General features: G+C 42.9%; 1 protein-coding gene across 3 annotated transcripts in view; it reads left to right on the top strand.

Moving 5' to 3' along the window:
• The window catches only part of zfhx3b (zinc finger homeobox 3b), a 309,986-nt gene that overhangs the window by 151,516 nt on the left and 132,592 nt on the right, over window positions 1-25,878 (top strand). For all 3 annotated transcript variants that reach the window (XM_053864694.1, XM_053864695.1, XM_053864697.1), the window contains one exon: window positions 1,383-1,504. The gene's annotated coding sequence lies outside the window, so the exon portion shown is untranslated. The remainder of the gene's footprint in view (window positions 1-1,382; window positions 1,505-25,878) is intronic.

Here is a 25,878-nt window from a genome sequence, read left to right as displayed (position 1 = left end):
GCCAGCACCAGACACCAGCACCATCACTTGTAGTCACACACACACACCACCTGGCTTTCATGAATGCATGAAAACATTGCTTTTTGCATCTGTTCCATGTAACACTGTAGCCTGTCGGAGTCAACGCCAGATAAAGGAACTTGCCTCGTCGGATGTTTTAAATAAACCCTCACTCCATGGTATGATACAGGTTCAGCAGCTGTAGAAGTTTAAAACTGTATCGACTATGAACTTGTTTATACCATTAAACAACCTTCCAACAGTGTGTTGCTGCCCTTTGTTTTGCATTCTTTATCACTATATTTACTTTTGTCGGTCAGTCTCATTTCATTTTTTCATTGCAAACCATATTCTCCCTATACACACCACACCTCACACAACTATAAGTTCTCAGATTTTACCTTGCAGTGTCCAAGGAGATACCCTGACAAGACGCCTGAACATTGTCTCAGTGTGAAGGAACTTGGGTTTTACTTTCACTGAAGGGCCACAGAAACTATTGCTGCATCTGTTTTATTTATCCATAAGTCAGAGCTGAACACTGAAGTAAGCTGAACACATGGGTTTGTTCTAGAAAGACTGGCATCCATTTTAGTTTGATAGCTCTACATGAGACCTGCAGTTGATCCCCATTTCTCACCAGATTCCGGAGATTTTCTTTTTCTCTTCCATAACCATTGTGTTTTTGGCCCAAAGAAAGATGACAACAGGGGAAACCAGGACATTGAGGGCATCTCCGAGCTCAGGCTTCAGCATCCCAGTCTTGGAGAATGACCAATTTCTTGTCCCGATGAGGTGCACTGTAACTGTGGAGTTCTCATGGTGTCAGTTTTGGTGTACAGCTGGGAGGGCCACATGTGAGGACCAGACGCTACCGCCACTGCCTTCGGTGCTGGACGGAATCTGCCCTGTCTTTTAAATGAGGTTTAAGTCGGTTGATCGTTTGTTTACTGCAAGCTCTGGTAAAAGTTACTGTGTTGTGGCTGAAACCCTCAACAAACACAGCTAAAGTTTGATATCCACTCTCGTACCTACCTTCCCTTCAGTTCGCTCCAACCGGTCCTTTTGAAAAACGTGGTCAACAAAACCAAGGTTTATAATTTGATGCAATATGCATGATCACTACACGCATCCGTGAACCGCTGCTCCTCATGCCTTACTGTGCCGGGAATGAATAATCCACACACAACAACCTCAGTAGAGACGTTATACATCACTGCATTAATAAACATGAATTAGTAATGACACAATTAGACCGGGTTGTTCTGACATTTACTCCTGCAATAATGAGTTTCTCTGGTGCTTCTCTGCCCTGCACAGTACCTTATGACCCCAGACCTTTGAATCAAGTTTTTTGAAAAGCCTGCCTTTTCTCTCTCCAGAATCTGAATTGGAGGCTTTCTTGAAGAGGAGCGAAACAGCAGCAGCCCCTGCCACGCAAAACTGGCCTTCACGACGCCTCTCCTTCCGACGGAGCATCAAGCTGAGATGCCATAAATCAAAGGTAAGCTGGGGAGGGGGGCTGCATTAGATGTATCAATATATTTACATAAATCGCCATAACTTATTCTAGCTCATAAGCGCACCCATTAGTGCTGAGCTGTGTGGTGAAATCTGTCACACAAAGTCATTTCATTGAAACAAGTGCAGGGCTTCTTCTGGTAGACGACTATTGCTGCTACTGCTACTATCGCTATTTACTCCTACTACTGCTACTATTGCTACTACTGCTACTACTCCTACTACTCCTACTACTGCTACTATTGCTACTACTGCTACTACTCCTACTATTGCTGCTACTGCTACTATCGCTACTACTCCTACTACTGCTACTACTGCTACTATCGCTATTTACTCCTACTACTGCTACTATTGCTACTACTGCTACTACTCCTACTACTCCTACTACTGCTACTACTGCTACTATCGCTATTTACTCCTACTACTGCTACTATTGCTACTACTGCTACTACTCCTACTACTCCTACTACTGCTACTATCGCTATTTACTCCTACTACTGCTACTACTGCTACTACTCTTACTATTGCCACTACTGCTACTACTCCTACTATTGCCACTACTGCTACTACTACTCCTACTACTGCTACTACTGCTACTATCGCTATTTACTCCTACTACTGCTACTATTGCTACTACTGCTACTACTCCTACTACTGCTACTATCGCTATTTACTCCTACTACTGCTACTATTGCTACTACTGCTACTACTCCTACTATTGCTACTACTGCTATTTACTCCTACTACTGCTACTGCTACTATCGCTACTACTGCTAGTACTCCTACTATTGCTGCTACTGCTACTATTGCTACTACTGCTACTAGTCCTACTATTGCTGCTGCTGCTACTATCGCTACTACTCCTACGACTGCTACTATTGCCACTACTGCTACTACGACTACTAGTGCTACTACTGCTACTATTGCCAGTACTGCTACTATTGCCACTACTGCTACTACTACTACTAGTGCTATTACTGCTACTACTGCTACTACTCCTACAATTGCCACTACTCCTACTATTGCCATTACTGCTACTACTACTACTACTCCTACTATTGCCACTACTCCTACTACTGCTACTATTGATACTATTGATACTACTGCTACTATTTCTACTACTGCTACTACTACTACTACTGCTACTACTGCTACTACTCTTACTATTGCCACTACTGCTACTACTCCTACTATTGCCACTACTGCTACTACTACTACTACTACTGCTACTGCTACTACTGCTACTACTCCTACTATTGGTACTACTGCTACTATTGGTACTACTGCTACTACTACTACTACTACTGCTACTGCTACTACTGCTACTACTCCTACTATTGGTACTACTGCTACTATTGGTACTACTGCTACTATTGGTACTACTCATACTACTGCTACTACTGCTGCTTTTGCTACTACTCCTACTACTGCTAGTATTGCCACTACTGCTACTACTACTACTAGTGCTACTACTGCTACTATTGCCACTACTGCTACTACTACTACTAGTGCTATTACTGCTACCACTGCTACTACTCCTACTATTGCCACTACTCCTACTATTGCCATTACTGCTACTACTACTACTAGTGCTACTAATGCTACTACTGCTACTACCCCTACTACTGCTACTATTGATACTATTGATACTACTGCTACTATTTCTACTTCTGCTACTACTCCTACTACTGCTACTACTACTACTATTGCCACTACTTCTACTACTCCTACTATTGCCACTACTCCTACTACTGCTAGTATTGCCACTACTGCTACTATTTCTACTCCTCCTCCCATTGATACTACTAAATTCGTTCGTAAAATGTTCGTGGTTATCTGTCTTTAGCGTCTCATGGACTGTTGATGGTAGATTTGCTTGGCTCCAGCCTCACTCAATTCAGGAAGGAGAAAATGAATCAATGCATTTCAATGGAAGCGGATTATTTCAACATTTTACGATCCTTTAAGTTCCTTCCTTTCTTTAGAATCTTTCTCCATGTCAACTGAAGATTGGGTTTGGGTTGTCTGTGCTCACCCCTCAGCTGTATCCCTCCTCTGAGGATTGAAGTCTGTCTGTTGACTCTCATATCATCCGCACTCATGAATGTGGGAGCCCCGCCGCCGACCTGTCCAGGGTGTCCCCCGCCTCGCTCCACAACTAAATATATGTCTCCCTTTCATATGAGATTTACATGTGAATCACAGGCGGCTTCACACTCTCTGCTAGATCATGCATCTCATTTGCATCATCATTCTTCTCCAGTGTTTTACAGCTGTCCCAGGGGAGGCGTGCGCTTTTGTTAGCTTTCCTGTGAACACACATGGCCTAATCGGTTCATTAGTGAAGGTTGACTTGCCTGTTAATTGAATAGTAATTTAGATTTGATGTGGCTAATGAGGATCCTAATTTATTGTTTGGCACTCCTCCAAAGGTTGTTGTTTTTTTTGTTCATGTGAGTCAAAGTGGAATGATGAATGCAGAGTGATCCAGTGCCATATTGAAGCCCAGGAATGGATTGAAATGAAGACACAGGGTTTCTGCATTAAAAGTCACTTTGTTTTTTTCCCACAACAGAAGAACATGTTGTGCACGCACCAGAACACATTATTTTCCCATGTCGCCTGTACCAGAGTTTGAGATTGTGTTTTATTGAATCATTTCTCATGGGTTTCTTATGTGTTTCTAGCCTTCAACTGCAGATTGGTTTTGTTGCTTTATCATCCCATTAGCAGCCATTTCCTCCCCTTATAATTCTTTTTGATCTCAGCTGATACTCGTATTAGCTCATACAGTCGCAGCATTCTGTCCTCAAACAGTCGATGTTCTCCCCCCTCTTTACTGTAGGAAACAAGTGATGCAAGTGAGCACTGTGCCAAGGCGAAACCCAAGTCTCAATTTGGTCATGGAACTATGACTAGATGCCCAAAATATTTTCATAATACCCAAAGAATAATCCATTATTGTTGAACCTTCACTAATATTTGCATTGATGTTTTTGATCTGTCGTTGGTTCTAAAATGATTGAGAGCGGTATTATAAAAAAAAGTGAGTCCAGAGTGAATTCAGATATGATTTAAACACTGCGTGGTTGCTGTGACTCCAGAGCAGCTGGTAGCCATTATTTCTGCATTAATGATGTTGGACCCAGAGTTGGGGTTTGTCAGTAAGTCTCAGCTTATCATTTGGTGTTGTCACGCCAACAGTCAGCTGGGAACAATGGCTTTCTCATTATTTGTGTGATTATGTGTGTAACATTGTGGTTGTACACATGACAAGTAAGTTTCCTTTACCTTATCTGTAAAGTAGTTACATGCCTTTGCGTCTTCTTAAAGTCTTGCAATGGACTTGGACAGTGCAATATGACCTGGTCATCATTCAGTTGATATCATGCCCTGACATATTTGTCAGAAACTTTATTAAACAGCATGTCAGAGTTATATGACGACTTGCTCGTGAAATGTTTATCTCGCCAGACCCTCATGGTCAGTGGAGAGACTTTGAGTATACATCCCAGGTCGTGTTGTCTCAACAAGTCCACCATCTTAGCCTCCTCTCTAGTCCCTCCCGTCCTCTTCAGATCCTCCTTTATCACTTCTATAAACCTGTTTGGCTGTCTTCCTCTCTAGCTTTACAAGACACTTCCTTCTCTAACATTCTTCATCCAACATGCTTCCCGTTCTTCCTCTCCAGGTGTCCACACCACCCTCTGAAGCATTGTCTCCTAACCCTTCTACATGAGATGTTCCTCTGATCTATCTACTCTCGTCCTCACATACTGTTGTTGAACGTGCATTGTATGTCTTACAGCTAATGTTTTCTGTTCTCAATAACACATGTTGATTCTTGTACACACTTTTATTCAAGTGCGAAGGATTGGTCCCAAGAACCAAACAATGGCTCCCAAAGCTGTTAGCTCCTGAGATAGCCAGCAGACTGTGTTAGCACTGACTTCTTCACTGTAGTTGCTTTTGCGTGTTCACTCTCATCTCAATATTTTACATCCAAATCCAGTTGATACAAAGTCAAATGAGCGAGTTTTAATGACTTTATTACCAGAGCAGGTGCTTATTTTGGTCAATGATATGGATATGAATTTCTCAAGAAGATTGTTTCATTCATGTCAAATGTCTTGACACACGTTGTCGCCACCAGATGGTGCAGAGCTCAGTAAGTTGATGGGTTTTCAGTCATCCATATTTCCAGTATGAACTCCATGGCATGTTGTTTGTGTGTTAAAAAAGTGTTGGTTCTCTTCATTTCCTTGTTATTCACAATGAAGTCACGTTCCAAATCGATCAATAGAAACTCAATTCCCCACTGGAGGACGATCCCAAAGGCCCTGTGATCTTCCCATTGAGCTCGGGGCATGGGAACGAACCATTCTTTTTCCACGTAGGAATGGTTCAATGTGGAATTTATGCCAAATCTATACCAAAATTATCCGAATCCATACATGAACGAATATGTTGACAAATAAATCCAGGGCGGACATATCCATTCCAGTCAAACTCCTTCTCCTTCACTGGTGTATCCATCACAAAGACCATGTTTCAGACCATGTTTTTAAAATTCCCTGCGATCTCCCAACTTTGCTGTCGATCCAGGCCTCGCTCCTTCTGGCTGTCTCAGCAGTTCTTGTGAAGTCAGGTGATCCGCGGAAGGTCTTCTCACCTACACAAAGTGTAAGCAGATCAAAACACAACACAACAACTGCACCATTTTTCCTCCAAACCTGCTCCTACACCAGCTTCTCAAGAGGCCGTCAACATTAGCGTCCATGCAAACAGAGGCATTTCTTTTAACTATTCCTTCGTCAATTACTGCCCGCTTACATCACCGCGTGCTCATTTGTCGCGGCGTGCCCCCCTCTTCCCTTAATGAAAAAGCCATTACCACAGCTTCCTGCCCAGTCCCAGTGGCGTGGCACTGGTGTTCCAAACCTGCATTCCCACCTGCTCAGTGGTGTCTGCTGCTGTCTCAGATTCCACTCTCTTCCCTTGTACCTCTTCTGCCTTTCACTGTGGCTGCAGACTCTCTTTCTCCATCCTCTCTGCAGCCTCTCTCTTTCGCTCCTCCCATCGCTAAGCTCCAGGCTGCTCTGGATTTAGACAGATCACTCTCACAATGGCTGATCAATACAGGTATTGATCCACTGGCAAAATGTTTATAAAATCACTCTGGGCTGTGGCGGAGCAACAGAAAGAGGAGGTGTGGCGACAAAAGGGCCAGAGTGCCACGCCATTTGCTCGGCGTAAAGCTACGCAGAGCGCGATTGGCTGCCCCTCTGCCCGCCTCGCCAGAAAGTGGGCTGGCATCGCTTATCGCGCTCGGTCACTGCGGTTTGTCAACAGCCCGGCTGTGCTCGCATTGATAAACTTTCCGAAAACACAAAGGCGCTGTGGAGCAGATCGTGCGGTTTCCTGTTGACCGACGGCGTCTGCTTGTTTCACATCACTCAAGAAATTAATTTGCATGAATTAGTGACCTGTCTGCCGTCCAAGTCTACAGTAATGGTCCTCTCATGTCCCTTTGCTTCCCACCCTAATGGCTGCGTTTTCACCCCCAGCACCAGGCTGGCACCACTGACTCCACTCACGTCCATTACACGCTCATATATTAGACAAGAAGCCATTCTGAAGCAGCCGCCGTTTCTTAGTTAGCTGGGCTCAAGATGCCCTCTGTTAGCTTCATGATTTACCTGCGAGTCACTTTCGAAACAAGATGTACTGCGTTTCCTAAATTCCTTATGTTTCACGGTTTAAGTCAAAGCGTCATTTTTGGATAAAAAAAAATCCTCTTTTGTCTAAAACAAAGTGGTAATCCGCAGTCTTTTTCTCCTGCCACATTAGTCTTGGAGAGAATTCTTATGAAGACAAATGTCTTTCAGTGTGCAGCGACTCTTTCCAAAATAACAGTGCATGTTAAGCAAAGCTAGCATCTGTCAGCCATGCGGCGGAGCAGCCCCGGCGACCGAAAGCCAACCTCGACCTGCTGAAGTGTCTAGCCGAGTCGGTCCTCTTCTCCATCTGAGACACAGAAGCACATCACAGCAATGTTTCTCACTTCAAATCATTTCAACCTAACTTGGGTGAGGCCTCAACTCTGTGGCTTTCACGTAATGCTAATATGTTTGGCATGTAAAGCCCTGCTCTCCCATTGCTAAATTGTATCTGCATACCACATGTTGAATATGAAGTTCCCTATATCTGTGTCTTTTTTAACTATGACGTGTCAAAGCGTTTTCATGTCTTGGCCACATGAACAACGTAACAACAACGGTCCGTCATGGATATGACTGAATCAATCATTACAGTTAAGTGCAGGTATTTTAAGTGTTGAATTATTACATATTCAGCCAGAGAAGGTCTGACATATTAATGGTCGTTTTGTGGACTTTTTTGTCCAATGTTGACTCACCCTTTCATGTTGCATGTTAGACATTTGAATGGGGTATCATTATGATATTAAAATATGATTTTAAGACAATTATCCTAAAAGGTTTTCAACCTCAGTCCACTAAAAACTGTGTACTTAGTAGACGTGTTTTCCCAATAAATGTGTGACTGTTTCATGAAGGCAAAGAGGAGGCGATGAAGAATCAAACTATACAGTGAAAATAAAAGTAAACACATTACTCACTCTCTTCCTGAAAGGTGCGTCTTGAAGACGGCGCTGCTCGATCTCTCTGATCGATCTCTGTTGCTAAGAGGTCTCCCTCTTATGAGTGCTTGTAGAATCGCAGGACACAAGCATGTCACGTTCAGCCTAAAGCTGGCCTCGGTCTTGCAGGCTTGAGGCTGTCCGTTTCCTTTGGTATACAGGAGCCTGCTCTGTTGACTCTGAGGGCCTCTGGCATAGCACTTAACAACACAAACAAGCTGATATAAGACTGGTTAAAAGCTCTCCCAAAAATATCGGCAAGTTCTTCTTGGTAAATATGGAGAAGGCCTTGCTGGCCGTGACGGCACAACACTGGTCCTTCACCACTCGCTCTCCAATGACTGCCTCACTTCTGAGTGCCACTGAACACTGCTGCCTGATCTGGTCCGTCGCTGCTTAAACCTTCTTCTGCAGAAGTGTGTAAAGGGCCAGAAGAGCTCACTCCAGCTCCTTTTAAATCAAAGACATGTTTCTCATATATGGTACACTGTGTATAGGAGGAGCTTAACATGATTATTGATTCAATAATGCTGGATTAAAAAGACTGGAATACCAGAGAAACACATACAATTTATGTTGAATGTAAACTATTTAATTATATTAATAACCAAAAAAAAATACATTCACAAATCTGCGCAATATAAACATGTTACCGACTTCCGGTTCCAGCACCGTAATTTCCGGACCACGTCGGGCAGGTGGCCCAGATCAGGCAGTGACATGGGTCAACAACTGAAAGGCAGACGAGACAGCGGAGGGTGCAGCAGCATTTCTTAGAGGATAACTGAACTTAAAAGAAATAAATGAAATCTATAGTTGACAGTTTTGTTTGTCAACCTCTTCACGACGTGTCAACTATTGTTAGCAGCCTTATTTGGAATCGACATCGAGATATCTGGGATGCAACATCGAGATATGAATATCGTTCAGCCACTGTTTCCAGTACATCGGCATCAGGGCCTGAGAGTCGCGATTGTTCAGTGTGTATCACGCAGAGAACAAATCCAGAAGGCACCTTGAAGACTGAGCTTCTCAAGACAAGAAATTAATGTTCACTGTGTGAAATGTATTTTGTTTTAAAAACCTCTTTAAATTAGGTTTGACATTCTCAGCGTAATACCGTTGACCCAGGCCTGGGATTCTGAGACATTTGGTTTGCCGCGTTACATTTATGCGACGTCCTATAAAAAAAATAATGCTGTTGCACATTGATGCCTCTGCTCACATTTGGACACAAGGTGTGAGCCAGTAGCTGTTTTCTTTTTTTTTTCTTTTCTGACTGTTCAATTACCGCCGTTGTTTCTTTGTCTTGGCTCACGCTGGGAGAGACCTCCTGGATATTCTGAGGTCATTTCACGAACCCAGACAAATGATCAACACGTGTACAAAGAGACGGACTGTTGCCCTCGAAAAACATGCTGAGGAGGTCTCATTTACACTTCAGCTGGAAAGTGCTAATTACTTTTACACGTCGAGAAGTGGCCACAGCCGGTTCATTACCGTTCGACTGTAATAAACTTAATCCTTCATGGTGTTGTCGGTGGCTGTGAAGTGGTGTGTGGCTGTTGTGTTTTTCTCCTCCAGATGTCTCTGTGCCGAGTGATTACCTGACATTCAGTGACCTACCGATCGCTATTTTTACACGTTCTTTTGTAATCTCTCCTCCTCTTTTGTATGAATTCATTTTGACCTTGTCCTTTTTTGTCTTTTTTTTTTCCCTCCCTCCTTATACTGTGTTTTTCACCATCCTTTTTCACATGCCTTCCAATCTCTCAGTGAAATTGTTATTTATTCCATCTGAATGCTGCGGCTCTTTGGCACATGCTTCTCACAGAAATCAATTTCAGCTCTGACAACACAACAAAACAAAGTGTTGCACTCATCTCAGTGTGGGTAAAGGTGTAACCCGTCGCTCTCTCTGCCTCCTTCTTGACTTATTGGAGGGTATTTTGTTCTGCATTGAGCCTCACTCATACTGGTTATCCAAGGGGAATAAGCTTAGGACTGAGAATTAACTCATGATCACCTGACATTTTGTTATTGTTTACACATGAAACAGGAATATATATAGTGGAAGAAGGAAGTTTGGCTTGCTGTGTTACCTCCTTCCTTCCGCACAGTCATCTAAAAGCACTGGTTGATACAGCATCTTCTTCTCCTTTCCTTGGTCTGCTTTTATCGATTTCATCCAGTCTCAGAAGAAAGGGCCTTTTCAGCGAGAACTTAAACGGTCAAGTAGTGAGTAGAGGGTGGCTTTCAACACTTTATTGACACGGTGAAAAAATGTCACTATTATGAAGGCCTCTGCTGAAGATATCGAGTGCCCCCTGGTCAAAGTGAAGCATGTTGCCCTGCAGCAATAGATGAGCAAATAAAAGGCCGAAGGATTCCACTTGATCCCAACGCTGGTCCGGTTTGTCTCTGACTTGCCTTTAGAATCTGCAGCTTGATTTGAAGACTGCTTTTTTATCCTGATGTTAGATTTCATTTGGGCTTTGTCTGGTGCAGCCACGACTTTTGTCATGAATTCGCTGAACGCTTTTCATGAATGATGATCAGCACCTCTTTTTGAGCTGGAGTGGAGGCCATCTTTCTCCTGTCAGCCCTCTTACTGCCACGGAGGAGGCTTTGTTTTGGGTCTCTTCAACGGCCAGTCTCTTAACTTGCAACACATTTAAACAATTGTTTTAGCAAATGTTGATATTGGGCTTAACAAGAAAGAGATTGTACATTTTTTGGTTGCTCATGAGTTTTATTTGGATGTAAGAAGGTTTTGATGGTTATTCACCAGTGTAGCTTCACACCTCTGCTGCTGCTCAACAGAACTGGAAAACTTAGCAGCGTACAATCGAATCAATAGAATAAATAATGTCTCATGGTGACAAAATTGTTCACTGAAATCTCAGGAATACTACAGTACAAACGTACGTTAATGTTGGCATGGTTTCAGACTCATACTTTCATCTCAGTGACCCGGGATTGACTGAGTTTGGAGTTCTTGAGTCGTGGTACTTGTTCAATCAATTTTGAATTGTGCTGTGTTTTGACAAAGTCATGCGAAATGAGCAGCTTGATTCGGTGCTACCTCTGTGGTTTTCTAGTTTTATTCTTCAGATGTGAAACTGTGCTTGATGACTCACTGACAAACTGCTTTTTCCTCTTCTGGTTAAGTGTCTTCATGGAGATGGTGGCAACGAAACTAGACATAACTGTTTATAACCTCAAAATAGATACAGTCCGAGGGTTGCCAAATAACAGACAGCATTGCGGGAGCCATGACTCGTATTATAAGTGTAATCGAATGACTGAAAGTTCAAATAGAAGTCATTCTCGGGCCTCTTGTTGACGTCAGTCCGTCTAATTAGCTCAGCGTATCATCAGGCCCGATCCTCCTCCAGCACAAGACGGACTTGTGGAAAGGTCAGCATGCCACAGGAGAGACAGAACAATGCTTAATAACGGCTAAATGCTTTCTCTTCCGAATTGATTCCAGTTTGGATGAAAAAGCGCCTTGAAAAGAGCCACTGAAGTGCGATTTTGTGGGTGAAATCTCAATAAACATGGAGGAGAGAAGCCATTAGAACGTCTCATGTTGGTGTTTGGGTTTCAGTTTTATGCAGCTGGGAATTAAAAGTATTGTTAATAATATAGAGATAAAAAAAAAACAAACTTCAAAAAAAAAATTCTGTCCTGTCACAGACAAATTAAGGCAGCTGCATATCTGGACACCCTCAAGTGAAATGTCTTTTTTTTTGCACCCTCCTAAACTCTTTCTCTCAGACTTGTCACACTCATGTGTACTTAGACGTAGTTGATCCAACCCGACGCACACACAGACACGCTGCACATCCACTGACTTCCTCATACTGAATGCATAATATATGTAATGAAATAATGTTTCCAGTGGGGATGGCTGTGGCTGGGGGATGGAGTGGTGCAGTGAATATCAATGCGGCTTCCTCGAGACTCGTGGGTGCAATTGATGTGATGGTGGGGGGTAAATGAACATGTGAGAGATGCTTTCCCTTCGCCCAGAGCCACCGCTCGGCCAGGGAATGTAGAGGGGCCTTCTGAGTCGGATACCTAGAATGTGTTAACTGGACTTCTCTCTCACTTTCAGTTCAAAACAAAACTCATCTAAGAGTCATTTGGAGCCACGTTATTTGAAGCATTTGTCACTCAGGTTCATTGATCTGTCAATAATGTCTGGGACGCTTGTCTGATGTGCAATAATTGCTGTGATGATGAAGGTCAGGAGTTCAATTGTAACTTGAGGCAGCGCTGGGTTTTGGAGCAGAACCAGGGCTTAGTGTTTGGAGGTTGTTCTGTCTTCTCATAGTCCAAAACCACACTGATATTATGGATGACTTTCTGTTGTCTGCAGGTATGAGTGAAGATGTGTGACCAGTGTCTCTTGCCCCGACTTGCTGAAGTAGAGTCCAGCCCCCCGACCTTTTCATAGAAATACATGGTGGGATATGGGTGAATCCAAACCAGGGATGTGGGTGGATGTCAAGTGTGGTCACACAAGGAATTCTCTTGCGACTCCTGAATTTGACCAGCTATGAACTTCAACTTCTCCTCACTTTTTGTTTTGCTTCCTGGAGAGAAACAGCTTTTCTTTTCTACTCCTCACCTTGACTGACTCATGTGAGCTCATCTTTTCCAGCTCGTCTGAGTGAAGCAGCTGTGTCTCTGTCAGTCAGGGCTTTGATGTTTTAAACATTATCGTTAATAATGTTTTCTGCTTCAAAATTAATTGCTGAGCTACTGTCCCAGTCTCTTCCTCCTGCTCTGAGTCATGCATAAATCAAGTCTAACTACCTTTGTCTTGGGCATCAGTGTCGAGGAATGTGAGATGAGACCGAAGATGAATATGACCAGGTTGAATAGAGCACATCTGTGTTTTAGATGTTTCTTGTTTGAAAGGATTTGCCTTGATAGAGGATGGAGAATGAAAGAGTCAAACAATGAATGAACAAAAACTACACATACTTCACTTTTTTCACTTGTTTTACCGCATCCATCTTCAAGGCTTCAAGGTGTTCATACATAAAAAAAGACTCTTCTCGTGTAGGACTCACATTTTTAACCACTGACTATGACTCCTTCTGAGTTGATAAGGACTGATGCTACTCTGAGTACCTGGGAATGATCGGCTGGCCATTTAATCTCAAAGGCATAACTCACTTATTACATCTACTTCGATCCAGTTTTGTTTCTAAAACCGGCGTAAAAAAAAAAAATTAAATAAAAAAAAAAAAAAAAAAAAAATATATATATATATATATATATATATATATATATATATATATATATATATATATATATATATAGTTTAACGCTCCCTCATCCATTAGTTGAGCAGGACTCCACCTTTTAAGGTAGACCGTTAAGGTGGACTGTGAAGGATGTATAATGCGCTCCGGAGACACTGCCCACTCTTGGAAAAAAAAGATCTTTGGAGGCCCCTGCCCTGATGAGATGATGATGATTGTGTGTTGTTTTGAATGAATGTTTATTTCAATCTAAAGTTAAAAGGTAAATGATCCAATAACAACGCTTGTATTATACAGTAACATAAACATGCCTCATTTATATTCATGGTTAAAACCATGCTAATACTCGCTATGTTTTTGGACCTCAGAAAGTCCCAAACCTTTGCTAACCACTGAGCTTTTGTCAACCCAGTCGAGAGTGTGTTCTGTTGTACTATGATTTGTAAAACACATGGTTGACTCTTCTTCGAAGAATGGAGAAAAACAAACATGGCTTCCTGGTGGTTTAGCACTAAAACATTGGTCGCTGCTCATGTTTGTGATCAAATCAAACTTGGGGTGTCTGAGCTCTGACAAGATACTGTTTTTTTTTTGTTCAAGTATTTGAAGATTTTTTATTTTTTTTTTATGTTGGCGGAGTACTTCAACTCAATAATTCAACTCAGACTATGAAGACAATTGGATCTGCGAGCGGCTTTTGTGACTTCCAGATGTTCCGTTATCTGCAAATCCCAAATTCATCTCGGGTCGTTAAATGGGCTGGAAAGTTTTTATCCAAGTTCTGTTACATTCATCAAACTCCGGGTAATGTAATTAGAAGCTCACGTCGCCTGGCAACTAACTCTAAAGTAAACGTTGCACTTAGCCTTCCGTCTTGACTTGGCCACACCTCTTATCTGCCAAGTTCCTCCTCCTCAGTGCCTTTGGTCCTGCCCGGTCTCTGGGGCCTCACAATCTGAAGACAGAGTGAGGAATGTGTGAAGCATCCAAGGAAACATGGACTGCTATTTTCCCACAAGTATGAAAAAACAGAGGCCAGAGGCTGTGGAATCTTTCTGACGCATTTGGTAATAGGAAGGCCAGCGCGAGGATAAAATCTTCAGACGAGGCTGGGCCACGCTTGGACAAAGATCTGCCGACAGGACTGGATCCTAGCAAGCCAGGGTAGCTGTGTCACTCTCAACACCATCGTTAGAAAAACCGGCAGTGTGGTGGTGTGGGTGACGTGAGACTAAGCTAAGAGCTAAAACAGCTGATGAGATCCCTGACATCACCGGAGCGGGCCTCCTCAAGAGCCACGTGATAACTGCAATCCTTCGTACAGTAGGACGGAAAGGTGTTGCAGCCATCAGCACCTTTTCATTCTGTTGTGATCAAATCCTTTCAGCAGAGTGTCTCTGTCCTGTGTTCTAAAGTTATTTACGTGACCCTTTACTTTCAGCTCTCATCTATAATGGAGTATATGAATATTCGTAAAACATCAAAATGCATTTTTACGTTTTATGGAAGATGAATGTTTGTCATCATCTATGGAAATGTATATTTAGGTTGTAAAGTCTTTTGTAGACTTCATTTGTTATATAGACTCAAGATCGCCAACCTAACCATGACTCCTAACCAGGGGCGTCGAGGATGGCTTTCGACTCAAGTGTGGCTCTTCCAGTGAAGGGGTTTGGCTCTTTGAAAGGCTCTTTGACATCAGAGTTCTAAATACGTGGACAACTAACCTTCATCATATATATTCATCCTGTTCAGACACTATAAACATATGTGACGTAAAGTACCACGAGGTGCCGTCTCCCTCAACAACAAGCTCAGTAACAGTGACTTCTTATAGTGCTCTGCAACCCAGTCAACCACTCACAGTTTGATCTCTACAATGTGGAATTTTGCGGGAAAATGAGCCACGTCACATCAGACCAATGACATGACAGAATTCCGACTTCTTCATCTTCCCACTTCTCATGTGTTCCCGAAGCACAGCGCTGCTTAGCTAACCACTGTGATTGGTTGACTGGACTGCAAAGCATCATGGGAACTGTTTAACTAAGTTTATTTTTGAGAGTGGTGGGTCCATTGCTGCTCTTCCCTATGTAATACCATTGAGGGCATCACTGGTTGCATATGCTGTCGCACACAGCTTGTCGTCACCATGTCTCTGAACCAATCTGTGTCGCGATATGGCAGCAGAAATGAAATGGTGTGAACCACCTCATGTATGACACACTTTATATAAAGTATAAGCGTTATTTCATTAGCTGTTGCTCTGTGAACATTCTTCAACTTTATATAAGTAGATAGATTACTTTAAACATCCTCGAAGATAACATATGTGGCCTGGAAATAGTTCATACACTCAACTGAAAAACACTAAAATCTGAGTACCTTACACTATTCCACAGATTTAGTTCATGAGCTGGCACTAAAATTGATGTTGACGGAAGCATGGTTTTGATGGTTGAGGATTTTTTCATTAGTTTTAGTTTTTATTGGCTTTCAAATTCAGTTAGTCTAATTTTTAAATGTGTTGCTTCTTTATGAAATAAGTAAAGCTATATTTTAGTTCATTTTGATTAGTTTTGTAAACAGACAATGCAGTTTCAGTTATCGTTTTTGAAGACCTTTCGTTTTTATTTTTATTTCAGTTCATGGAAATGATTTACAATTCAAATTTTCGTGAACCTTGAAGGGGAGGAGTGGCAGTTAAATTCACTAAATTTAAGATTTCCTGTCGACATGGGGCCTGACCCACATATATTTCACAAAGCTCGAGATTAAACAACCAAGTGATGCCATATCGAATCATCCAGTCACATGAGAGCAGACCTGAACCCAAATGGGCTGAAGAATATCCACTGAGCTTAAGTTGTCTCTGCTTCTTGAACTGACCAGTCTGGTTCGAGATAAGACAGCAACATAAATACAATTCACTTTTATAGGCAAGTTTCCAGGACCTTTCATCTCACTGAACACTAGACATATGAGCCCAGAACTGGTGTGAAACTCAAGTCATCAACCATATTCAGGTAGTTAAACCAGCAGTATGGAAGTATAAACTTGCTCATGTGTTGAATACTGTCAGCCTTCCTTTACCTGACCGCAAACCCATTCAGGTGAAAAAAAGTGATATACTGTAATGGCATGTGTTTTGTGTGCCTCTTATGGTACTTTGATGTCGATGAATATACAGTTTGGAGGATTTCCTGCAACATAGTGTTATGGGGGGCATATGTCGCTCCATAATAACTGTGCAATTGAAAACCGAAGCGACAGATGGCCTTACATTTCTCTGCGCACCTCTCTTGAAACAGTCTTGAAACATCGTAATAGTACAGTTTGGATATAAAAAAAAATGTTGAAGCAGAATTTAAGAATGAATGTCCCTGGCCCTGGCGACTCCATTCGCACATCTCCAAATGTCTCAATCACATTTTTCATTTCCTCTCTATGCATCATCGCAAACCAGAGAAAGTATCGAGCTCCCTGGGCTGTGCTTCACAATTAATGAATTCATGCACAGGATGGTTGAAAAAAACAAAGTATTGTTCTTTGGTGTCACATTCACATGGCTCATAAATGACCCTCCCTGCCTACATACTGTATACTTTATTGATTGAAGTACAATTTAACTGCGACGTCGGTTCAAATTCAGTGATATGGTTTCTTCCTGTCTATTGGTTTCCCTGCTCCTGAGATGTGTAACGATAAAACACTGTTGCCTTTGAACGTCCTCTCGCTTCCCTCCTGGTCCTCACAAGAGTCACTCCCACTAAAAACACATAAATGCTGCCTCTTCCTCATCACACTCCTTTCCTCGCTTCTCTACCAAATGGCTTCGGTTATAAAGAAGCCCATCTAATCGTCTGCCCCCACAGTGTTGCTCTCAGTATTTGGGTATATATTTAGCACCCACATGTGAGGCCTGGTGAAAGTGCCTAGGGAATGGAAAGGAAAACAAGCATGCCCTCTCTCCCGGCCCTTTAGTGCTGACCTGCTATAAATACCTTTGGGTAGCGCGCCGGATCCAGCGCCAGTGGCATGGGAACTTCTCAGTCCACAGGTCTATCACTTGGCCGGTCTGGGAAGAGCGGAGTTAGCAAGCTTGTTGAAGGGATCCGTGCAACTTTAGGCGTGCTACGTGGGTGGCAGAGCATGATGCGGGGGGAATTGTTTTGGTAAATAGACGAAAATATGAGTACATTTCATCTTTTTTGTCAGCGTCTCTGATGAGCGCTCCTATATTCTCACCCATTCTCCCCAGCTGTCATCCCGCTTTTCAAAAGACTTCATGTATACTACTTTTCCGCTGTTTTTGCTTATGAAGATTGTATGAATATGTGCTTTTCAAACCTGAAAAAAAAAAGAGGTCCCCCTTTCTTCACTTCAGTCAAGTGTTTGTTATCTTCCTCCCTCTAAAATTGATTTAGACTGTTCAAAGATCCTCGCTTCACAGCGCTGTCTCCCTGTGCACAAACGCCTCGGCTGATGTTTTTTGGAGTTGGAGGTAATAGTTTTAAACTGACACACTAGCATCACGGTCCCGCCGCCTGTTCCAATTCTTCAGATCCAGTCGTCCGACCATCACGAGCAAAGCAGGCAACTCCTTTGGTCAAACTGCCGTTTATTTTTGGCGTGAACTTTTGTCGATCTGCGTGTTTTTGTTGAAGCGGATCAAAAACATTGCTGCGCATTAATTCGGTCATATCATCAAATCCAATCATATTCATTCGATTTAGCCATTGATTTTTGTCAACAGCGGTACAGAGAGTTTCAAAAAATCTTTGGCCTTTCGACCTTTCAGCGAAAACATGAAGCCGAACATCAAAGTGTTTTCTTGAGCCCGTTAACATACTAAGTCAACAGATTAAATGTCTCTGCTGTTCCTTTCCCCCCCTCACACCTCATTGTATTCCCCTCCGTTCCCTTCTGCTCTCCTCCTCATGCTCTCCTTTCCTCTCTCCCCCTCCTACAAGGCTCACTTGTTATTTTTTCTTACAAGGTCCTGTAATTAAGTTTGACATAAGCACAGGGATTAAATATGCGGTTCAGAAGGGAGAGAAAGGAGCTCTGTTACAATGTCAAGGCCAGATGTAAAATGGAACCAGATTGCGACACTTTGAGAGTTGGAAAGTTTGGGAAAGGTGCCGAGAACTTGAGCTCTTTTCTACCAACAGAATTCTTCAGCCTCTGAGTGGCCGGCCAGCTTCAGAGTAGGCAGCCTGCGGACAAAACACATTATATTCAAGATCTGTGACCGTATTTTCCTTCGGCTGAGTCTACAACACGAGGCTCTCCAATGTTAAATATCACATGCCAGCTCTGAGAGTAATTTTAGAAACTCTTAAACAGTTTTCGTAAATTAAATACACATCCTACAGTGGTCTTCAAAAAAGGTTTTGAAGACTGGAAGACCGCTGTTTCAGTTTAAGCATAACTTGATTTTATATTTTTCAAGTTTGGCTGAGCTTAGTTTGATTTCAGTCTGTTGACGCAGACTGGTCTGCACTGTAAAGCAACGTTAAGGTCTGAACCCAGGTCGTGGTGGCAGCAGCCAAAGTTATGTAGCCCAGACTCCCTTTAACAAGAGCCTTCTTCCTGCTCGTGGGGGTGAAGAGGTCGCCTCAACCTTGGGCTGTAAACCCTGAGTAACAATGCATAAGTGGCAAACCAAAGGCCACTATAAGTATCTGCTACTCAGGCTTATTACATGTTTTTTTTTTTCAATATAATTTGTCATGGATCCCCACACGTTTGTAGCCCTAACACTGGGTGTTGCGCGTTCACGTGTCAGTGTAGTGTGTCGCAGTACTACCGACTACTAAGACAGAGGGCACCGTTCACCACTTGAAATGATCCCTTCAAACCGAAGGGGCTCCGGAGCTAGTGGGAATATGAAGCGTGGGTAGATTCCCAGGATACCAATGTGTGAATTGAATAACATAAACATAAACAACGGGGACATTTTAGAAATGAGGACGACTCTTCCATTTGTTTGCTTTCTCCTCGTATCACAAGCCAAAAGGCTCTACTGTGTCCAACAATATTAACAATACAATACAATACAACCAACATGAATGCGTATTTTGGTTTGATTGGCTTTTCTTAACAAACAACAGTCAGCTAGCATTCAGGCTAACATTAACATCATCATACCTCGAACAGATGTATCACCGCATAATAATGGCGAAGCTTCGGCTCCGACCATTTCTTCCGAAGTAAGATTATCAGCGCCAACGCCGGAGGTTGCAAAAACGCTGGTGCTGGCATTTGCAAAACATCTCCAACACTCGATATACAGTAAACAAAACACTTTACACGTGACGCTAGTGAAGCGTAACGTCGTGAAGTGCTGTCCCAATTCTTATGGACGTCAAACACTTTTCGCTTCATCGTCGGAGGGCACTCTTTACCAAGTGCTTGTGTTAAGGGTGAGACAAGAGATTAGGATTTACTTATTGTCCACTTCAGGCCACCATAGATCAAGCTACTTGCGCTGCGTGCTTGACCTGATCAGGCTGAAATAAACAAGGCATAATTTTCTTTTGCATGTGACGTTCGCTTTTGCTGCTTTTTCTCACTCACTGAGATAACACACTGGTGAGTGTCGTAAGTTTCCGTACTACTGAAAGTAACCAGGGTTACAATGGCTGTGTGTGGTGGTGAAATGTACGGGCGATGTACAAAGGATGTCTAGTTGTATCTCTAACATGTTCCATTATTTCCAGTGCTGAGCGTTATTTCATGAAATAAGACGTTTTCCATTGTGGTAAATTCCAGCCGGTGTGGAAAGGATCACCAGCACGGTCCTCTCTTTGAAGGTCAGATAAAAACAAAGTTGAATTGTTTAGCCACTAAGAATTGGCTTACATTTGGTGCAACAAAGGAGAAACCTTCAACCCCAAGAACACCCACCGTAGTGGGAAGGATGTGGGAATCTCACTGTTTTTTTCTGTCAATGGACAACTTAACCACAACAATACAATAAAACAACACAGCAGTATTTTCAGCAACAACATGAAGCAATCTGCTCAGAAACTTGGCCTTGGGCACCAGTGGACATTTCAGAACATCACGGTGCATTGGGCAGTGCTGCGACCTGACTGCATTGGCACTGTGGTTTCATCCCTCTGTCCTCTGTCAACGTGATAATCACATTTGGGCGGGTCTGTTTATGGGTCCTGTAGTGGACAGGTCGAGCGTAACCCGGAGCGTGACCCAATATACATGATATAGGCACGTGCCCTTCATGACCCGTGAAGATTACTGAGTGAATATCACGAGCAGCCAACTATGATACAAACCTTTCTCTGCTGCGTGAAGACAAATAGTCCAACCAGATAATCCCCGAGAGATTATGAGTGGGAAAAAGTGATCGTAACTTGAAGCTATTATGCAGCAGGAAAAGCTATTCCGCTTCCTATCATTCAATCACTGACACCCCGAACTGAAATATAGGTTAAGATCAGCCCCCAGTGCACGGAGCACGCCAGTGGGATTTCTCTCTGCTCCCAACTCGCAGTTCTCACATGGAACTTTGCATTCTTAAATAACTCTGGTAAAATGCTTTAATCTTAATGAGTCTGAACTGCAAATCTCTCATCTGCAGCAGAAAGGATTAGGAAGGCAGAAAAAAAGAAAGTCCCGTTCCACTTTGATGAATTGTGTTTAGAAAATCCCTCGGCATGAAGTTCCCCCAACGAACAAAACGTTAAGCAGGAGCGGATGCTTTTAAACAACACAACTTATCTGCCAAAAACAGAACATGCATTTAAGTGAAAACACAAAAGCGGAGATGAGTCGACTCCTCTGCTCATGATAAAGGTGACGAACTCCTTTCCTCAATCCACTTTGCTGCTTTTGGAATTAAACCTGAAGTAGCTTTGCAAAAATTATTTGGATTGTGTTTTTTCCCCCGTTTCTCATCAGCGCCGCGCTTATTTATTCCGCTCGCCGCGTCGGGCTATTGTTAAGAATAAATAAATGAATTCATCATTTCCTCTGCCTTGTGTTGGCTCTTGAAACCAGCGCTGCCGTGGTGAGAAACTCATTTGATGAACGGAGACAGTTAAGCACCGAGATATGTTTCATCCTAAAACCCTCCATTGTATCGCCCTCTGTTTGTTCGCCGCCATAAGAAGCACAAACTTTCCACGCAGCGGGAAATGCCCTTAGTTAAGTCTGTGATTATGCAGAGGTGTTTATATGTTTTTGATTAATACATTATTGATTATATGTTAATGTAATCCAAATCGCAGCAGCTCAACATTTACTTGATTAATTATGGAGCGACGCACTAATTTCCCCAAACAGCGTGTGTGAGTAAGAGGTGAGAGCACGGGCCTCTGGCTAGCTCACTTTGCTTAAACTACAAAGAGCTTCTCTGCTCTGGGATCCGCTTTTAGTCCACCCCCCCCCTTAACAATCCCCCCACCTGCCTCCCCAAATGCCCTCGGGCCTTTAAAATAACTGCCTTGGCTCATTTTTGTTATATTTATTTTACCTTTCCTTTCAAATCAGCCTCGTGTAATGGACACCTGTGAAGCAAATATTGCCAAAATAGCCCGGTCACGTGACCCCCACTCCCCCCCTCCATGTCTTGGTGGTACTTTTCTTGCTGTTGAGGAAGATTGGAAAGCTTGAGCAGCCGTGAACTTGACCTGTATTGATCCTGCTGCCGGGTCCGTACCCACACTGCCATATTGAGCCTAAACATCTGGTCACCAGAGCGCTGCCTTGAATGACAGATAACATCTGGGAAGTCTGCTCCTATCACTGGGAACAATGCTCCCTCTCCGCCCCTCCATCTCTCTCGACGCGACTCTCCTCGTCCCTCTTCCACCATGTCTTGCTCATAAGCACGTCCCTCTCATTGATTTCCCATTAACCCCTTCCAGACTGTGAGTGTCTACCCACCCAGACGCACAGACACCAATGGATTGGTTAACACTGTAATGGCATCACGATGGCTGCCCGGTCCCATCGGCTCGACCGGGTCTGGACGTTTCCCTGGCGTGAAATCCGTCATTTTTCTTCCCTCAACTGACAGTCGCGTCTTTCTTTTCTACCCAACACCATTGGCTGTTCTTAATACCTGTTTTTCTGCATTAACATGCACGTCGTGACATGTCAACATGAATCAGTATTAAAAACAGTCACTGGGATTTATTTTTTTAGGCTCAATCCGACCCACTCTCACTCCCAAAGTGTCTGGGTGATATCACATAAAAAAAAACACAACATAGAAATCGATTATTCTCATTTTTTAAGCATTGTTTTTCAAAATGACTGTATTATAAAGCATCTCTAAGGAAAACCAAGGAAAGCAGAGTGTTTTAACATTTTATTGACATTAAAAAGCAAGAGCAGGCTGAGCAGAGTCTTCACTCCATGAATCTACCGTAGGCATCATCTGTCCTGCTCATTCGTGCCACTGTCACCCATCCTGGTTAGTGTTTTTGTCTTCTTGTCCTGAGTCTTCCAGCACGCTGGTAGCGAGTCTGAGAAACTGACATCATGTGTCGTGTAGGGCCTGATAGCTTAGCGGCTAATGCTACAATCGTTCCGCGATTCTCAGAGAAAGTTGCCCAATACAACAACAAACAACTCGCCTAATAGTAACCAGTCTAACCTTCGCATGTGCATCATCGCATGTTGATGCACAGGTCTCTCAATGGAGTCAAAGCTGACCCCTCCCATTCCAAGTGAAGGGGTTGGGACATGGAGGGCAAGGAGCTCTCACTACCACTTTAGCTAAGATGCAACTTGCTGCTCTCCTCCTTACTGACAGTAAGGATATACAGAGGGAAAGGACCCCAAACCCCAACCTCTGTTTTCCTTTTAACAATTGTCACTATTCTGACACCTTGGGAGTCAGAATCTGTTGTTCTTTCTGTCAACTTGAGCCCGTGCTTGAGTGAAAGGACTCAAGTTAGAAAGATATTGGGTCAGTCCCATGCCTTCTGTGTGATCACGATCATGAAATATTTCTGCTTACATGGATGTTCATGCACGCCTCGTAAAGCAATTCATAGTTTATGACCACTATGGTATTGAATAAATACATGCATTTTTGTTAATTTTTTTCCTCTTTCTAGAGTCACTGGATGCTAAGTATCCCAGCTACTTATGGGCAAGAGATGAGGGACACCAAGACCAGGTCATTGACACCGGCAGAAAATATGAACCGTAAACCATAGTGGCCAGTTAAAGCCGTGGAGAGAGCAGAACAGCAGCAAAGACAAGTCAGGCTGAAGAACCGATGCCCTTCTTGTTGTTGTGGTGCTGCCTCCTGTTAACTCCACCAATTTTAATGACTGGACTTTTCACACGATCCTAACTAAAAGAAAGCAAGTCCTTATTTGTCCTCAGCTGATGTTTTGTGTGCCCAAGTAGGCAAGAGATTTTTGTGATTGTGTAGTTCCTCTCATTTAACCGCTTTGGCGGCAGAGGAAACACAAATGTGTCTGCTGTGTTTGTGCAGCTAGTTTTGAAGAAGTCCTCCATTTGAGTGTGGTGTGCCTCCATCACTCGTTCTCTCTGATGTACAAAGAGCCCAGAGGAATGAGCTTCACAGCTGTTTGTAAACTATGGGAACAGGAAAGGTCAACAAAGTAATGCAGTGTGTTTTTCGTAACGCATTTTCATCGTTCTCTGTTCCACAGTGGGACAGCCGTCTCAGTAGTACTGGTGCATTTAAATTACTGTTCTTGCCTGGAGAATAATGGTGGAAGCACAACCCCATTGTATTCTTTGATAAACTCATGGTATAAGCAGAGGAAGAGACACAGTTTAAGGGCACAATTGCCTTGCAAATCTACCATGGCCAAGTTTTTTTTCCACATTTTTTTCTTTTTTCTGAGAGGAAGCGATGACAAATAAGCGAAAAACAAGGAAAGGGGAAATGCATTACTGATAGGGAATAAATAGAAGGGAAGATCTAGCATGTTTGTAGAATTACAGGGGGGTCTGTGTTATCTACGGGTGCAGAGGTCTTTGTTTGCCGGGCAGAAAGGTATAGATTTCCTCTCCATGTCGGCGCCTTTATTTAGGGCTCAGCATGAAGGGGACAATGGCAAACTAATCCACTTCCGAATCAGGATTAATATTCAAGCTGGAAATATTAATTCACATCCCAAAGGGGGAAATGCAAAACAAGTCAAAATGCTCAAACAAATAAAGAACAAAACAGCAGAATCTTCTTGACCAAATATTTCATCCTGAGTCTTTCATATGAGTATATTATTTTTGCCGGGTCTTTCCGTCTCGTCTCAGCATTCGCCCCGATTTCTGCATTCATCTTCTTAATGATTTTCTATAGAAGAGCGAGGGCTGGGGGAAGCTGAAAAGCGGCATGTTGTTTTTGGCTATTCTCCTCACTAAGCTCGGGCTTTAAGATCTGCGTTTGAATATTTATGATAGAAAATAATAGAGGTTATAAAAATAAGTCCCTGCAGAGCTGGGCTGTAACTTATACCGCTAAGCAGTGTTTTGGAGCAGGAGGGTGGTGGCTACCGGTTTGATGACTGGGAAGTGAATTTTACTGTCGACCTGACCTAAGTGGTTGTGTTCCAAAATGCTTTTGTTTGCCTCAGATGAAAAGAAATCAACCGATGAGGTGAGATCACTTGACTTGTTACAGTTTTAGTTTCTGCAGTTTGTCAGATATTGAAACATGTGACAATGTTCTTCTGTGGCAGGTGACAATTTTGACTTGTCACTTCATCCAAATCAGACTGGTTTCCCTTTGTAGCCGCTTTGCTTCCTTATTAAAGAGATATTTTAAGATTGTTCTCCTACTTTTGTTGGTAAGAGCAAACCACCATCTGATTTCAGTGGCAAATTTGAGGCATCTGAAACTGTGAGCGTGAAATGCAGGGAATAAAAACATGAGTCCTCGTCCTCTACATCCCCAAAGACATGCACACAAAGGAAAGAGTTGTCCTCACAAGGAGCAACAGCCTGTGATACTACCACGTCCTGGAATGGTGTTATGGTGTTGAAGGAACGTCAGTGTAATGGACTGCTTTATTAACTTTCAAACATGGCAACAAAATTCAAAGGTCATCTCACCGTATTCCTGGATGCTTTCACACCTGTGGACTTAAACAACTCTGTCCATATAATCTTCCCCACAAGGTCCCATCATGAAATCCCATGAATTCGCTTGAAGGAGTGGTTGTTTCTCGACTCTAATTGTTCTGTATCGTGTCGTAAAATCAGCTGGGCTTGAGGTTCACGGTCAGATGGTTTATTATGAGCTGTGATTGATAATGCGCTCGCTGCTTAAACCCACCAGGAGACGTGGCGTGATGTAGATCTGCCTTACAGAGGGGCAATGAAGAGATATGAAAGGTACCACTCACTGAAGCTCAGAAGTGCAGTGGTGTTATTGTAGTCAATATTGTGTGTTTACATGTT

This window comes from Synchiropus splendidus, chromosome 5 (genome assembly GCF_027744825.2).
Source record: "Synchiropus splendidus isolate RoL2022-P1 chromosome 5, RoL_Sspl_1.0, whole genome shotgun sequence".
Taxonomy (NCBI): Eukaryota; Metazoa; Chordata; class Actinopteri; order Syngnathiformes; family Callionymidae; genus Synchiropus; species Synchiropus splendidus.
This window is presented reverse-complemented; position numbering and strand designations above follow the sequence as displayed.